We start from the raw sequence: 17,958 nt of genomic DNA on the forward strand, positions 1-17,958 counted from the left end.
TAATAACACATATTCCCATCCCGCAATCACCATCTATGCACACATCACTTTATACAGTCCACATCACAGTCCATTCCAGAAATCGCTATCTATGCACAGATTCAGACACAGTAGAACCACAGTCCATTGCAGTGCCACAATCCATACACACATTCACTCAGAGAATAACATAGTCCATTCCAGAAGACACCATTCAGGCACACATTTAATCACAGTAGAGCATAGTCCGTTCCTGCTGGCACCATTTAGAAACAAGATCAGTGTCCTGCAGAACAGTTAAAAGAAATCCTGCCACCTCCCTTCTGCATATCTGGTTTCCACTCGTGTAGACAATGTCCTGAACTGTAAAGTGAGGGGTTCCTGTCTTCTTGAAGGAAGCGAACATCACATACATTTCCGCGTTGTACTCTAGGCAGTACATGAAATAATGGTCAATATCTCCGCACACACCACATAAAGAACATTACGGAGAGGATGCCATGCCCTTCTTATGCATCCAGGCAGGAGTGCGAGCAGAGGCCTTGCGAATTGGATGTTGTAGAGTCGCCTGGGATTTTTTGAGACCCTTATTCACACATGGCTTGCGGGGCACACTCCACAGGGTACTAAAATGATCCAGCACCGTTATTCTGTAGAACCTTTTCCATCTTGACGTAGTCTTTTATATGGATTCCTTGACAGAGCTTTATGGGCGAGACTGTCTGCCACCTCACTGCCTCTGACTCCTATTTTAGAGGGCACTCATTGGAAATATAGACTAAAGCCTGTGCTGTGCCGATTCTGCACCAAGCGTAGAGAGCTTATAGAGAAGGCATCAGTAAGGAATCCGCGCTCTAACTTCTGGAGGGAAGATTTTGAATCAGTTAGGATGACAACATATTGAGCCGGACAAGACCCTAACTTCTGTAAAGCCTCCTCAAGAGCAACACTTTCGGTCGTTGTGGAGGATACGATCGCAGTTAAGCCTACAGACCACATACAGTCCAAAGAAGGAATGTGAAACGCCGCTGCGCTAGCTTGTTGACCTTGTCCACAGAACCATCCGTGAAAATTTTAAAATGACGGGCATACTCATTTTCCAAATGTTCAAGTACGAGCGAACGCGTTGCTGCCAAAGGAGAGCTGCGCTTCGCGCTCACATTTGGAATTGTGACCTTACTGTTGAGAGTCGGAAAATACAAGGGGGTTTCAATGGTTTCCTTTGTCTTCGGAAATTAATGCCAAAAGAACTAAGAGTATTGAGTGCCAAGTAAGCCTTCGACTCATATCTCATGCAGAGCGGTTGGAGAAGGGATCGCCTAGTTACTGTCTCTCCTATGGGGGCCAAGATGAGTTAGTAGTCTGTGAGAAGCGACAGGGCTAAGAGGTTTCGACAGACTCATGAAGTACTGCCTTATTCGCAGCCGCCTCAGGAACTCCAATGGCTCTTCTTAGGCCCTTTCTGCGGACAATTTCGAGACTTTGAAGTTGTGAAGGTAATTGATACTATATGCGACTGACCACCAGCGCTTCGTGAAGTTAGACTATTGAAGAAGGATGGTTTCCCCATTGCTCACGTGCATTTCTACGGATCACAGTGAGACGCAAAGATATAGATGAAACAATCACGTGCACAGCGTTTCGCCACTGTAGACGGGAGTAAATAATGACGCCAAGAAAACGCGTGTGGTTGAATTGACAGATTCAAGATTGACCGAGGTCTATCTTCAACCGCGCTTGATGTCTTTCTTCAGCTGGAAACAAAAAAAGCCGTATTTTTCTACTGATAGAGACAATCAGACACCTTGAAGGTAAGCTTGCACCAAAAGCATAGCCTGTCAAGATATCAGGGCTAATCGCTTGTGTTGGTAGCCAGTAATCCAAACACATATGTAGTCAACAAATATTGACATACGCACTTGCCTGATATATTTTTCGAACGAATCGGGAAGACCAGCCGTTACGACGTTAAAATCGTGAGGAAAGAACACTTCCTTGAGGCACACCTCGTGATAGAACCCTTTCGGTGCTTAAGGTACTCCCTAAATGTACAAGAACCGCCTGATCACTTATAAACTTGTAAATGAATCTTAACATAATGCCCTGTATGTCCATGCCTTGCAAACTGTTTAGAGTTGATCACTGAAGCCCGTTATCATAAGCTTTTGAAACGTCAATAAAAATGGCTAAGGTGGAAAGGTCGAAAGCTCTCTGGTCTTGAATGTGACTCACCAAGTCTAAGACGCTATCTTGAGCACAAAGCCCTCGGCGGAATCATGTGATACATGTTGGCAGTGCCTTGCTATCCTGAAGCCACCAAGATAAGCGTTCATTTGCTAGCTTCTCCATCAACTTATCTACATAGGAGGTCAATGACACATGGTGATACGAGGCAAGGTCGATCAAGTCTTTGCCAGGCTTGAGTACTGGAACTACATCTGCTACCTTCCATGACGGAGGAGCATTACCAGTCTCCCAAACTCGTTTGGTGAAGTTTAGGAGCTTCTTCCTGAGTTCCAGAGGCAGATTATGCAGCATATGGCTGGTGATGCCGTCGGGACCTGGTGCACAACGGCGCCGCAGGCCACTGAGCGCAGTTTGTGGCTCACAAAGCGTGAACGGGACGTCCATGATAGACCTGGAGGAATCAGGTGGCCTATATGTATCCATTCCAGAATTAGCGCGTACGAGTTCGTGTGCAAATTCTTATACCAAGCACGCAATAGGTTTTTTTCTTGCGTACTGCAAGAGCTTGAAACGGTTTCGAAGGGTGAGATTCTCCAGCAAGGCTGCCAATAACGTGCCATATTCTCGTCATCGGTCGGAACACAGGCAAACTAGCGCAGAATGAGGCACATTGCAACCTGTAGAGCTTCTTCGTGTGCCGTCGACTGGCAGAATTCAGCCTATTGAAGGTTGCTTTCAAGTCCCTGTCGTCCTTCTTCTGCATGAGTTGGCGCTCCGCCCTTCTTCTCGCTGCGCAAAGGATCCCTAGTTTTAAATCCTGAGCCGGAAAATGATCATGTAACTTGACCGCCATAGTTGCTGCCAGCTTACTAGAAATCATTTCGTCGATAAAATAACCATTAACACGTTCTAGGTGCTATCTGTACATGTCCCAGTTGATCACATTGCTGATTTTAAGGCCACGCATAAAAAAGTCGGCAGAAAACACAAAAATCGGGTAGTGGTCACTTCCTATGCGGTCAGGCACTGTTGACCACCTCAAGTGGACGTCAGGTGAATGCACAGTCAGGTCTGTAGCTGTCGCTGAGGCTGGCGGACAGAAGAAAGTTGGATTTCCGTCTTTGGCAACACAGGTTCAAACTGTCAATAACGTCTACGAGTTCGCGTCCACGGGATTTCGTGTTTCTCTCACCCCAGGCGACATGATGGGCGTTGAAATCACCGCAGATGAATCGAGGAGCTGGGCAGCGGTCACACAGCTGCTGTAGAAACAAATCTAATGCTACCTTCTTCAGCGGAGACACGTACACGGATGCAATAGAAAGCGTTCGAAAGCCGAGATGTGTTCTCATAGTCGGTACCTCAATGCCATACCTGCAAATATCGGTAACGCTTAGAGAAACGTGTGAAATTTTCTTTCTAATGTAAAGCGCGGCACTTCCTGCACGATATGACTTTATGCTGCAGCTTAACTTCTGCGAAGAATAGCGGCACATTAGCATAGGAACGACGATTGCTTTCATCGCCTAAATATCCTACGCACGGGACTGCTTCACCCTCTCCGACACATCCGCAGAAAATTCGCCCGACCAAGAGAACTCGCCCACTTTCGGCATCAACCCAGCCCTGCTTTGAAATAGACAAGACCAGATCCGCAATCTGCTTCGAACCTAAAGCGAGTGTTTTTCGTCATCGCCGAAGGACCGACAAACGGCGACTGCCAAGCATCACGTTATAACCAACCAGCACGCCCGACCTCTCCGTCAGAGCCCCTACGTTTGTGTCATCGCGAGAACGACAAGCCATCCGGGACTAAGTGAAAGAAATTCTTCGCGACGACGTCAGCTAGCCTTCAAACAGCCCACATGCGGCACCGATTGTTCTCGTTAGAACGAAAGACGGCACAGTCCGATTCTGCGCTGATAACTACCGCTTGAACAACATACCAAAGAAAATCGTATATCCCCTCCCTCGCATCAAAAACACACTAGACCGGCTCTGCAACGCGAAGCATTTCTCACCGATGGACCTCAAGGGCTGCTACTGGCAAATTCAGGTCGCTGAACGAGATCGCGAGAAGACGGCACTTATCACTCCGGACAGGCTCTATGAGTTCAAGGTGATGCCATTTGGTATCTGTTCCGCACCAGCGACGTTTCAGCGAGTGATGGATACAGTGCTGGCAAGCCTGAAGTAGAAATTTGTCTGGAATATTTAGATAACGTTGTTTTCATCGCCTCGAACTTTGAAGCGGACCTCAAAAGACTTCAAACAGTATAGACGCCAACAAGCCGTCTGGCCTAACCTTGAACGTGGAGAAGTGCCACGTTGCCTATGACGAGCTGCTGTTTCTAGACCACATCGTTAGCAAGGAAGGAGTACGCCCAGACCTGCAGAAAATAGCAGCTATTGAACAGTTTCCACCGCCGGCCGATAAGAAAGTAGTACGCAGATTCCTCGGACTGTGCGCATATTACCGACGAATTCTGAAAAATTTTTCGCGCATCGAAGAGCCTCTGGCAGACGTACCATTTAAATGGTACATTTAAATGGGAAGCCCTGCAAGCAGAAGCCTTCAAAGAACTTCAGCGTCCTTTGAAGTCTCCGCTGATCCCCACTCATTTTGATGAAAACGCCGATACTGAAGCTCGTTCCGACGCAAGCAGTGGGGGCCTAGGCGCCGTCTTCGTTCAAAAAAACGACGGGCTGTAGAAAGTCATCGCATACACTAGCCGTTCCCTTTCTAAAGCCGAGGCTGACTATTCGACAACTGAGGAGTGCCTTGATATCATCTGGGGTACGTCAAAATTCCGCCCTTACCTCTACGGATGACCGTTCAAGGTGGTCAGAAATCACCACGCGCTGTGCTGGCTTGCCTATTTGAAAGACCCCTCTGGCCGCCTCGTTCGATGGAGTCTGCGCCTCCAGGAGTTTGACGCCACCGCCGTTTTCAAGTCCGGATGCAAGCACTCTGACGCCGATTGCCGCTCACAAGCCTCATGTAGATGAGCCGAAGCCGGGCAACTATGAAGCTGCCTTCCCGGGACCCATCAGTCCGAGCACTTTTGCCGAGCAGCAACGCTTGGACCCCGAACTAAAACGCCTCATCGAGTGCTTGGAACGCAAATTTTCTTCACCACCTGCGATCATTCAAGCGAGGACTTTCTTCCTTCTCTGTACAGAATGACGTCCTCATGAAGAACTTTGCAGCGAACAAAACAGCCCACCTCCTTGTACTTGCTTCTCTCCGCGAAGTTTCACAGGCTTGACACGAAGACCGGGCAGCTGGACATCTCGGGTCGGCTCGCACCCTCCGCCGTATTCAAGTCAAAGTATTACTGCCGCCGACTGTCTGCCAATGTCACACAATATGTGAAAACCTGCAGAGATTGTCAGCGATGAAAGGCTTCTCTCATCCGAACGGCAGAATTTCTGAAACCCATTAAACCACCGTCAAGGCCCTTTCAGCTGATCGGCATGGACTTGCTTGCCCCTTTCTCAAAGTCAACGTCTCCGAATAAGTGGATCATCATAGCGGCCGACTACCTGACCCGCTACGCCGAGGCAAAAGCCCTACCGAACAGAACAGCAACAGAAGTTGCCAAAATTTTCGTGCAGTGAATTCTTCTGTGACAGAGCGCCCCCGATGTGCTCATTGCGGACAGAGGAACAGCATCCACGGCGGAACTAACGCAAGCCATCCTGCGCAACAGCCAAACCAGCCACCGGACGACAACTGCAAACCATCCGCAGACCAACGGACAGTCCGAGCACCTGAACAAAACCATCGGCGATATGCTCGCCATGTGTGTCGATGCCGAACACAAAACCTGGGACGTCATTTTGCCTTTCGTCGTCTTCGCCTACAACACCGCAGTGATGGAGACCACACAGATGACGCCTTTTAGGCTCGTCCATGGCAGGGAGGCCACGACCACGCTAGACGCCATGCTGCCCAACATTACAGAATAAGAGAACATCGACGTCGCCGCCTACCTTCAACGCGCAAAAGAAGCTCGAAGACTTACCCGATTACGAATCAAAGACCAGCGGCTGACTGACGCCACACGCTTCAACCTAGGAAGATTGTACGAGGAATACAGGCCAGAAGAATAAGCCTGGTTGTGGGGGCCCATTCGCCGCCTAGGTTTGAGTGAAAAGCTTTTGTGCGACTATTTCGGCCCGTAGAAGTTGTGGGCGCCCATTCGCCCCCTAGGTGTGAGTGAAAAGCTTTTGTGCGACTATTTCGGCCCGTACAAGGTTCCTCTTCGGCTAGGTGGGCTCTATTATGAGGTCATCCCTGAAGCATTGACTGCATCCCAGAGATGCAGCCTACGACCAGAAGGTATCCATGTCTTCTTTCCAAAGCTCTATTGTGCGCCCTAAAGGGCGCTGTATTTCCACTCTCTGTGTTTATTTTCGCACGATCCGTTGATTTGTTGCTAGTCGCATTATTTGTTTTAATGCATCGGGTCAATGCTTCTTTGAGAGGGGAGTGATGCCACGAATCTTTGCAGTGTTTGTTTATTCTGGAAATCTGCCGCCACGCCGCATTATTGCGTTGTTTGCTATGCAAGCCACGACCAGATTTATGTCGATTGACCGCATCCAGGCAGAGTTGATTGTACGTTGTTACAGAATATTCTAGTAACTTTGCACGCTTTATTTCAAAAGTTCGCTGTCACCTTTATATTCAGCATGGCCGACAGCGGCGGGCATTCTGTTCGACGACCGCCGAGCACGCTTGTTGTTACGCTACCGCCGAGTGATGCAGTCCATTGTGGGCGCAAGTCAGCTCAAATAATTTTGTTTAGACACCATTGTCACAGCATTTCTGCTCTCCTGACCACAGTCACCACTTCGTGACAATATTGACAGTGTTGGCGTACACCAGAAAACCGGTGCGTCGCCTTCAGTAGAGAGCTGGTTCACTAGTTTGTATTTTGACACGAAGTTCCCCATACATATATGCTTGGCACGTTGCCGATCTGTAACTGCCAAACTGGTGGGGCACACAGCCCACTACGGTAAGTGGAAACTGAATCAATATTTGGGCCACCTGGGTTAGCGCTTGTCCTTCGTCTTTTACCCCTGTCAAGCGGGCAAGTTAAGTGCACTTACGGCGAGTGCACTCGGTTTTTAAGTGCACTTTCCCAAATCTTAACGTCGCAGCGGAGTGTACTCTCAGATGAGTGCACTAAAGTCGGAGTACGTTCACGGAACGCACTTTACTGGCCGAGTGCGTAGCCTCGCCGCCAACGCTTTCAACGACGCAAAATGTAATGCATAGAAAAAGGACACAGAAGTTCATTTCAGTTATTAAAGAGCTTTTAACAATATAATTTGTGTTTAGCGAGAAACGAAACCGCACAATAAAGAAACGAATTTATCATGTACGCAACTAACGGCGCCCGAATGATGCGGCACTGCGGCGCCGCCATGTTCATTCAGTTCGTGTTTATGTTGGTGTGAAAGCGTGCGGACCACGCCGGTCGTCCTTTGAGCCGTGTGCGTGGTATTTTGCTGTACAGCTACAAAGCGAACTCGCCGTCTTTGTGCCGCTTTGCGTGACTGCTCTTGGAAGCTCGCCGTCGCCTGTCCTTTGAAATTGTGCCTTAATTGTGTTGAATATGGCAGCTCAAAATGAGGAGAGCTGCCAAAGCAAAGAGCGCGCGACTTGGACAGACGAGGAGACGCGTGCGCTGTTTAATATATGGGAAGATGTGTTGCCAGATCTGCGCGGTGTCAAAAGAAACCTCAAGGTGTATATAGCCATCTCTGAACGGCTCCATGCAGTGGGAGCCGTGAAAAGCACGAAGGAAGTAAAAAAAAAGATACAGAACTTGAGCAACAAATACAGTTAAAAGCTAATTTATATTCCACTTAACAGCGTCATTGTACATCTGTTTTACTTGAGGCAGCTGAATTATTTCATGTATTCGTCGTCTGTTATGTCGGAATCTTTTTTTGGCATTTCTGTTTGTCCCAAAGCTGCACGTGGGCCACTAAAGAAGGCATTGTAAACAGTTCCGGATTAATTTTGACCACCTGGGGTTCCCTAACGTGCAATGGCGTTGTACAGCGCTCGCACGTTTTTGCAGTTCGCCATATAAAAGCAGGAGTAGCTGACGGGATTCGATTGTGGCTCAGCAGCCGAAAGCCAAAGCGGCGACTCAAAAATTGCTTGTTGTCGCAGCAGTTACGCCACAGAATTAACATTTTCGGTCTGCTTTATTTCCCCTAACTACAAAGAAAGTATTGCGGTTGTGCATTGCTGCAAACATTGCAGAAAACTATGGCGTCATTTTGAAAAATTCTATTTCAGAATACTGACCAGGACAGGCACAAAGACCGGATCTGGCGGAATGCAATGGAATTTTTACTGGGACCTCCACCGGTTCCTTGGATCGCTGCCAGCCAATGATTCCACCCTCATGGAAGAAAGTGGATGTAGTGCCATTGATGGCACCTCTCCAGAGGAGGTATTCGCCGTAACATCGTTCGGTAGTAACTGGTGCAGGTGTCAGCCACTCGAGTTGGTTTAGCACGAGGCACTGGCTGTCGCATTCACATTCAGTGCAACATATATTTTGTTGGCTCAAAATTCAGGGTTTGGCAAGTTGGTTCATGCTCTTATGCATGTTTGAAAACATTATAAATATGGATGAACTAGGAACACCGAGTAAAATGACAAATGCTACATTTATTGTCAGCAGAATAGCAGAAGCCATCACTCCATGAGCACATATTTTGTTCGCAGATGTTTGTTTATGCTTGCACTTTTTTTTGCACACAACAATGTTTTTATTTTTTCTTCAGCTGTTCAATGGCATGGTGCACGGTGGAGTGGGCCAGCCCTCAGACACACCTACTGACTCACTTTCTGAGTGAAGCTCAGAGTGTCACGAGGTGGAAGCCTCACCACTGGATTCTGGCACTGAAGAGGAACCTGCGGCCCCTACAGCAACAGCTGCAAAGAAAAAAAGGCTGGCTCCTCCCACAAGACTGCTTTCAGACTTGTTGGACGAGCAGCGTCAACTGCGCTGCTCACTAGAGCGCCACAGAACCGAGATTGTGGCAATACAAAGGGAGCGGCTCGGGATCCTGAAGCGGAGCGAAGCTCGAGAAGACAAGCTTCTCGAAATAATGCAAAAAATGTATAAATAAATAATTGATGCCAAGCATGGTGTGTGCCCTTGCAGTCCTTTTTTTATTGGCGTGACAACTCAAATGTACATTTTAAATATTTTTTAGCCAGATAATGGCAACATCGCTTTTGAAGCTTGTTGGTTGATGGTCTGAAAAGCAAACTAGCCCAGCGGAGAACAAGACAATAGAATGCAGACACGCTGCACGAGCGCTCTCACTGCGTGTTGCCATTCTGTTGCGCTACAGTTCGTTTTCCAGGTAAAGACAGAGCTCTGCTCTCGTTGACATCCTCGTATCCTTTTTTACTTTCCTCTGTCTATGCCTTGGGTTGGGCTTTATTTTTCAAGTCATGTCACACCAAAACTGCCACATTAGTCGAAGAGCAAGATGTAGCAGTTGTCTTTAAAAAAAACAAAGTGACACAATCAAAAATGCCTGCTTCGCTTCAGCTTGGTTCCTGTTGCACTCAGTCATGGCGCGTGCTGGGCCTCTTTCCAAAAATAATTTGCTAGGGCGTGCCTTACCTCTTGCCCTCCCCCACTGCACTCTCCTGTGTTGCGTGATGGCTGTGCATACAAGTCCAATGCACGTGCCTCACTTTCCCACTGGGGCTCTACACTGTCTTTCATTGCCTCACAGATATTGTGAAGTACACAAGCAGCTCGAATAGCCAGTTTGGCCTTGTTCAGCCGGCACTCCATCCTCTTCATCACAAAGCGAAAGCGTGCCTTTAGCCTCCCGAAACCATTCTCGACAATCCTCCTACTCTTTGAAAGATTGTAGTTGAACACTGCTTCACTGCTTCCAGGCTGAGCATTTGGAAATGGCTTTTGCAGGTTCGGTGACAAGGGAAATGCCTGATCACACAAAAGAATCGGTGGAACACTGGTACCTTCTATCATTGCCATGGGAGAGCTGAAGGTCCCATTCTCGATTAGCGTATGCAGCTTCGATCGGCCATAAACACTGGCATCATGGCACCTTCCGGGACTTCCAACGTTTATATACCGAAAATGGTATTTGTGATCCACTACTGCAAGGAGTATGATGCTGTACCTGTGTGGGAAAGTAAACGTGGGTTCATCAGCAATTGTTATGAAGATACGCATGGAAGTAGTCTTCACCACAGTTGTCTAGAGCACTGAAATGACTCCCTGTTGCCTACAGGAATTGCAATTTTTAAGCAGGAGATCAGCATTGAAGGTGCACAGGCATACAAACTGCCATGTGACTTGCACTGTAGTGATTGTACTGTTGCCAAGCTTGAAGTTAAATTTCTCTGAACTGAAGCTCACTGCTTCAGCACTGCAGACAAGTGTGTTGACTGTAATTTGCTGCATAAAGTAAAACAGAATATTATTAGGATGACTCCTGCGAGCAATATTTATAGTGAAAGCATTCAACAGGGAACCTTTTAAACTGGCACATATAAATGCACATATACAACAGGAGGCACATAGTGTTACAAATTATGCAAATCGTATATCTGTCAGAAACGTTGCAGATGCATGTGCAGTATTGAGTTACGCACACGTCATCTGCCATGGCTCTTAATATTCCATCATAAACACGTTGATACTATTAAGCAAGCATGCTGCTAGGTAGTAGGCAACTTTTGCATCTTACCATATACAATGCCCGATATGTATATATCATCCCCTATAGAATCCCGCATGAACCCTTAACTGCGAAGAAAACTGCCATTCATTACTACGTCATAATGATGTCGCGCTAATTGCAAAATTTAGTCTGCCAGAGGCGAAGGGACCTACCAGCTTTTGTAGTTGTAATAGTCCGTGGCATGCTCTTTCGGCGGCGAGACAGAAAAGTGGCAGCCATCCAAGGCGTCGATGGCTTGAGGAAAGCCTGTGAAGGCGTAGAATTCACGCATGTGGGCACTCATTTTGTTGGGATGTATCATTTGTAACCATTCCCCTTCAAGCAGGTCCACCACGGCGACACACAATTCTTGATGTAGAACATTCACAGTGGAGCGACCTATTCCAAAGAGGTGGGCAATCGTTCTGTCCTCGGCGCTAGAGCACAAGCGGTATAGCCCCACTGCGACACGTTTTTGCACAGAGATCGGCGTCATCATGTTGGTGGTTTGCCGCTCAAGGACCGGGCGGCACGATTCCACTATGTACCGAAAGGTGGAGGAAGACACACGTAGCGCTTGTCTGAAATGAAATTCGCTTAGGTTGGGTAAAGTGTCCTCAAACCATGTGCCACTCCTCACATAGCGCCTCCGTTCCCGATGGGTGGAAGGATAATACTCTGCCAGGACGGTCAGGATGGCGAAATTGTTCGCCATGAGCTGATCCTCCAAGTACCTGAAAGTTGTTTCTGCTTCTTCAAAGTCATCGTCTAGTTGTTGTTCTTGCCGTTGACGCCGGGCTCTCGCGCACAGATAATAGCCTAGAACTCGCTCATATTCTGTTCTAGCAGCATCAACTGCCGCCTCGCCGGACGCCGCCATGTTGTTTTGGATTGGCTAGGCATTCGTCTTGGCCAGCATTGACTTGCAACACACTTATAATAAAGACATCTTCGTATTTTGTTGAGACAAATAGATGAAGTTTGTTTTTATTTATAATTCTACCTAAAACAATCGCTTTTTAGCGGCTTTCTCTTGTTAATTTACATCTTTAAAAAACGCGCTCTTATTCCGTCGCCATTTTTTTTACTGCGAGTGCACTCGGTTTTCCCTTTAAGAAGCGCGTTGCCTAAAGTGTGACTCAAGGTCCCGAAGTACACTCCCCGTAAGTGCACTTAACTTGCCCGCTTGACAGGGGTATTTCTTTGCGTCCGTGTGTTTTTTCGCGCTATTTGTCTTACAATGCATTACCAACTACCCCGCACCCACACCTTAATAAGCTCCACTAAGGCGACACTGCTGGCAGGTCGTGCCTTCACAGGGCAGGGGCGCTTCGCTTAGATAGGTAAAGAGGAAGACGGAAAGGCAGGGATGTTAACAAAAAATGGATTCCGGTTGGCTACCCTGCATTGGGGCAGAGCAATTAGGGGACTAAAAGGAGGAAGAGCGAAGGGAAAAAGGGCATATCACACACACATGCACAACGCTGTAACAATTTGTCACTCAACCCAGTCGCTCTCAAGAAGGCAAAGAGTTTTTTGCCTTGAGGACAGTCGACTGCTGTGGCCACGGACTGAGGATTTCTTGCTCTGTTAATGGCCGAGGATCGAGGCGGTCCACGGCACAACACAGTGCATGTCTTGCACTCACAAGTTCAAGGCACTCACAGAGAAGATGAGCGATGGTGTCCTCACAACCGCAGATTTCACAGGCAGGACTGTCGGCCATCCCCATCTGGAAAGCATAGTGGTTGATAAAAGCAACGCCGATCAATAAACGGCATAACAATGTTGCGTCGCGACGTGCTAAGTTACGTGGAAGACGAAGGCGCAGTCCAGGGCCCAGTGCCTTGAGGCGGAGGTTGCAAAACTCTCCCGTGTTCCACGCCAAAAGTGTGAGCTCCAGCGCCAAAGGGCGAAGCTCACACGCAGAGTCTGGTCTTGATATTGGGATCCTCACTGGAAGTCCGTCGTTGTGAGCAGAACGCGCAGCCGCATCGGCCTGGTGTTTACCGTTAATACCACAGTGTCCTGGCAGCCATTGAAAAATGATGTCTTGACCTTTGGATACGGTGCCGTGGTACAGTATACGGATCTCAACAACAAGTTGATCCTGCGACCCAGGGCGTAGCGCAGCTTGCAGGGCTTGAAGGGCTGCTTTAGAGTCCGTGAAAACCGTCCTGTCATGTGGCGGTTCTTGACTGATGAATTCGACCGCAGCCCGTAAGGCTGCGAGTTCCGCGCGAGTTGAAGATGTTGGATAGGTCGTCTTCACTTCCATAAAGTTGGATCTGGCCGGTATCACCACCGACCGAGCAGAACTGGTCGAGTGAACTGATCCATCTGTGTAAACATGTATTCGGTGACTGTGGCAAGAATGCAGGTGATTCAATGTCAGTTGTTTGAGAGCGGGCATTCATACACCAGCTTTCTTCGTAATGCCAGGAATATAGAGGTGAACCCGACGTTCATGCAGACACCATAAGGATGAGCATGGTCTTGACGCAGGGGTGAACTCTGATGGAAGATATGCGCGATGGGCTTCAATGACTTTGGCGAGTGGAGTACGAGGCCTAATTATTGGGAGTGTTGCGAGGTGAAGACAGGGAACCCGTGTGAGGTGCCGAATATGTGTTCTCATGTTGTCCACAGCAATGTATGTAGGAAGAGGATGTTCCCGGGCAACAAGAACTGTTGCTGCTGTTGATGCACATTTAGGCAGTCCAAGGCAGATACGGAGAGCTTGCGCTTGCACACTTTGAAGAGTCTTGATATTTGTCTTTCTAATGGAACTGAATATCGGAAGACTGTACACTTGTAGCATCGAGCGCACTGATGGGCCTCATGGCTTTCCCCCGGGGAAGGAGAGGACGTGGACAATCGCAGTTAGTCTTTTTCTCATGTCGTAAATATGTGGACTCCAACATTTGGTTCCTGTCGATGACAACACCAAGGAAGCTGTGGCTTCTCTCATAGGAAATGGCTTCGCCATTGATGCAAATATTGTAACGTGACATTATTTTGCGTGTGAACAAAACAAGTGAACACCTTTCGGTCGGAATGGTCAGGCCCTGCAAGCGAAGATAAGATGTCAATATCTATGCCACCTTTTGAAGTCTTGCACGAACTTGAGGACGGGTCACCCCTGATGCCCAAATACAGATATCACCTGCATATACAGAGATCTGAGCAGATTGTGGCAATACGTCGACCAGGCCGATGAGAGCAAGGTTGAAGAGAACTGGGCTCAGCACTCCGCCCTGAGAGACTCCGCGCGAATTTCGGTGTAAGGACGTTGGTCCGTCCGCAGTCAGGACAAGAAATGACCTCTCTGATAAATAGCAGCGTATCCAGATGAACGTGCGGCCTCCGATCTCAGCAGCTTCCATAGCGTCCAAAATGGCCTGATGCGTTACGTTGTCGTACGTGCCCTTGATATTAAAAATAGTGCCACGGTCAATCTTTTCAAACTTTGCTGTGTTGCACCGGCGTTACAAAGTCAACCACGTTGTCGATAGAAGAGTGGCACTGTCGGAACTCAGACATGAAAGTTGGATACATTTGATAGCGCTCCAAGTACCATTCCAAGCGTGTGAACATCGTTCTTTCCATGACTTTGCCGACTCAGCTGGCGAGTGCAATTGGACGGTATGATGAAAGGTCGAGCGGTGATTTCCGCGGTTTAAGAAGTGTAACTAGACGACTGGTCTTCCAATCATGAGGAACTATGCCAGTAGTCCATGACTTGTTATAAGTGTCCAAAAAAGCCCGTCGAGCTTCTTGGCCAAGGTTGGCAAGTGCGGAGTACGTCACACCATCGGGCCCTGGTGATGATGACCTTCTACAACAAGCCAGCGCAGCATCAAGTTCTTCCATGGAGAATAGTACATCCATCCGAGAATCCCGTGAGGGTGGAACATTGTTGCAGTGCAGCGTTGCGCCTGGATTGGGAGGGCCTGTTATTCTTGCGCAGAAATCTTCGGCTGCCTCAACCACACTGCGTCTTTGGTGGAGCGCGACGGATTTGAACGGGTAGCGCTGTTGAGGGGACGTTCAAAGACCCCGAATTACACTCCAAACGCGTGAAAATGGCTTCCGTGGATCAAGTGTTTTGCAAAATGTCCTCCAGCGTTTTGTTTGCGGGGCATGAATTTTGCGCTGAATCTTCATCTCTATGCGCCTAGCGTCTCTTAGGTCTAGGCGCGACTTTGTGCGTCGGTATCTGCACTCTGCCGTGCACCGTTGTGATCGCAGTCGCTGCAATTCAAAGTGAAAATCTGTGTAGTTAGTGACAGGCTTAAAGGGACAGGTGGCGTGTTTCATGGCCTCCTTAATTTTTTGTCGAAGACCGGTAGAGAAGCCCTCTGTGCAAGCAGCCTCCATTTTTAATTGAAAAACTGTCCAGTCAATGCGCTGCCTACATGTGACAGGTGGAAATGTGGAATGGCCGGTAATAATTAGATAGGTTGAGATATGGTCGCTGCCATGGGTTTCTACATCCGAAAACCACCGGACTTTGTTGGTAGGGCAACGTGAAACGAAAGTCAAGTCCAAGCAGCTGCTATAAGTCAACTCTCGAATATAGGTGGACTGCGGTCATTAAGGCACTGGAGGTCATGGTCAGAGGCGAAGGACACAAGCTGTCTTCCCCTAACGTCCATCCTAACGCCTCCCGACATGGTGTGATGAGCATTGAAGTCACCCATAATGACCCACGGAGCTGGATTAGCTGCCATCAATCCACTGAAACTTCTGGCGTCAAAACGCCTTGATGGCGCCAAGTACACCGTCAGTAGCGTAAACGTCAGGTCTCGGCTCTTCACTTTCATGCCAACGTACTAATTATCTTCGTTCGGAGGAACTGAATGTTGCACAAATGTAAGTTGACGTCGAATGTAGACGATGACTGCTGTATCTGTTGCGCGTGGATGATAAAATGCCTCGTAACCGGATATTCGCAAAATTGCTGGGATCTTCGGTTCACAAATCACAAGAATGGGGAAGTGATTCTCGTAGACGTAGTGCCGTAAATCGGAAATCGGGGACTAGAGCCCACGAGCATTTCATTGCGAAATGAAAGCTTGCTGGACTTTCTTTCGAAAAGATAGGTTCGAAGGAGCCATGATGCTTTCTACTGTAGAGCCGCAAGAACTGGATGTAGTGCGTCCAGCACTTGAATTCCGCTATTTGCTGCTGGCGTGCGTAGGCTGGAAAGTAGAGCACGCATGGCATTCATTAGTGACGTTAGCATTGCAATCACTTGCATATCTGTGCCATGGCCTTGATCGTGCCTGTTGGCTGGATCAGTCGTAGGCGCGGCACATTGCCCTGAGTACGCCAACATCCCTGACACTATAGGCGTAGAAGGCTTTGGCAGTGTTGGCCAAGTTGCATCTGAGGAAGCAGGTCCAGCCTCACCAAGCGCCGGGCTGCCTTGATTTGGTGCGGTATTTGGTGGAGGCGGACAAGCTGCAGTTCAGTTTGGGGCATTCTTCTCAAATGTGACTGCTTCCTTTGACGACCTTCGGCGGCGCGAACGACGTCATCACACCTTTGCGGCGGCTTCATTGTGCTTAGGATGGTCTCGCACCATTTGCTTCAGTACCGCCCGCTCGGTCTTTAGATGGGAGCAGTCTTTCGAGGAAGAGTCATGAGGGCCTTGGCAGTTGGCGCACTTCAAGGTAGTGGCGCGGCAAACGTCACCGCTGTCTGATTCGTAGCATCGCGGGCATGGAGTTGATGCCGACGCCGCTCACGTGGCCGATCCTCATGCACTTTCTGCATTGAAGTGACTTAGGCACAAAAGGTCGAACTGGATGACGAAAGTGTCCAACCTTCACGTACGATGGTATGCAGTCACCCTTGAAGGTCAGCTTGTTGCATGTAGATATTCCTAACCGCTGAACTTGAATGATGGAAATGCCGTTGGTTGCCGACTTGATCAACATGGATGAATCTGCATCACAGATGGCGATGTCGACGTTGTAGATTACGCCAGCCGTAGTGCCACTGTCCTGGAGAATAAGGGGTGTACACTGGTGTTGCCGAGTTTTGTGATTGCGGTTAATCTCTCTAGTGCACTTCGCTCCATCACATCAACGGCAAGGACGTTTTTTAACGGGTTTATTCTGACATCTTTAATGCCTACCGGTACGAGGCTCTTCAGATAAATAGAGACGGCTTGCCTGTTCAGGAGGTTCAAGTTGTCCGTTAGATTCAACGACACAAACAAGGCTGTATGCGCCTAGGAACTTCGCGCCGGGATGATAGTTGGTTTGCTTGATGAGGACACCGTTGACGTGCTCGATGAGGACAATTCGGCTTGACTACGCAGTCTGCGCTTCGCCTTCTTGCCAACAACCGGTATGAAACCGTCGTCGGCCGAGGACGAGGAGTCTTCACTTGGCACCGAGTGCACAAACACAAGAGTGCCCTGGCTGCCCGGGACACTCTGGCGGTGCAGGCGCTTCCTCTGGGCGCCTGCTGCCGACCCACCGGGTTCCAGTAGAGGCCCAGCGGCCCCCACTTCCATCGCCGTGGCAAAAAGGAAGCGGTTCCTCCCTGATTATAGCCCAAATTGCCAAAAAACTGCAGAGACGTGAAGGCGGCGTTCTGATACAGAACAACTTCCGTGTTTCGCTTAGCAGCTGCACCACTGTGTCAGAAGGAGTGTGAGGCTTCGCAGGGCTCTGAGTGTAGGGAATGAGCAAACCTTTATGCATAAGGATAAGTGCATTATCGCTATCCGAGCACCGGAACAGAAGTGTTGGCGCCTCCGATTCTCACTTCACCTTGCTACGCAAATAGACATTTACTTTAACGCGACCGCGTTAAGGACCCTATGTCACAGAAAAGCAGGTGTCGTCGTCGGCGTCGGCGGCCTTAGCCATGAGCGAAAATCCCCAGAAGCATTATCAAATAAAAGGGAGCATGAAATATGTCGAGTTGAGGAATCGAGCCAGGGCCTCATGAGTGCGAGTTGAGCACGCTAACCATTCCGCCGCACCAGCTCGACGGTTTGGAATGAACAAAGGCCTCTCTAGTAAA

Source organism: Amblyomma americanum, chromosome 5, assembly GCF_052857255.1.
Source record: "Amblyomma americanum isolate KBUSLIRL-KWMA chromosome 5, ASM5285725v1, whole genome shotgun sequence".
Lineage (NCBI taxonomy): Eukaryota > Metazoa > Arthropoda > Arachnida > Ixodida > Ixodidae > Amblyomma > Amblyomma americanum.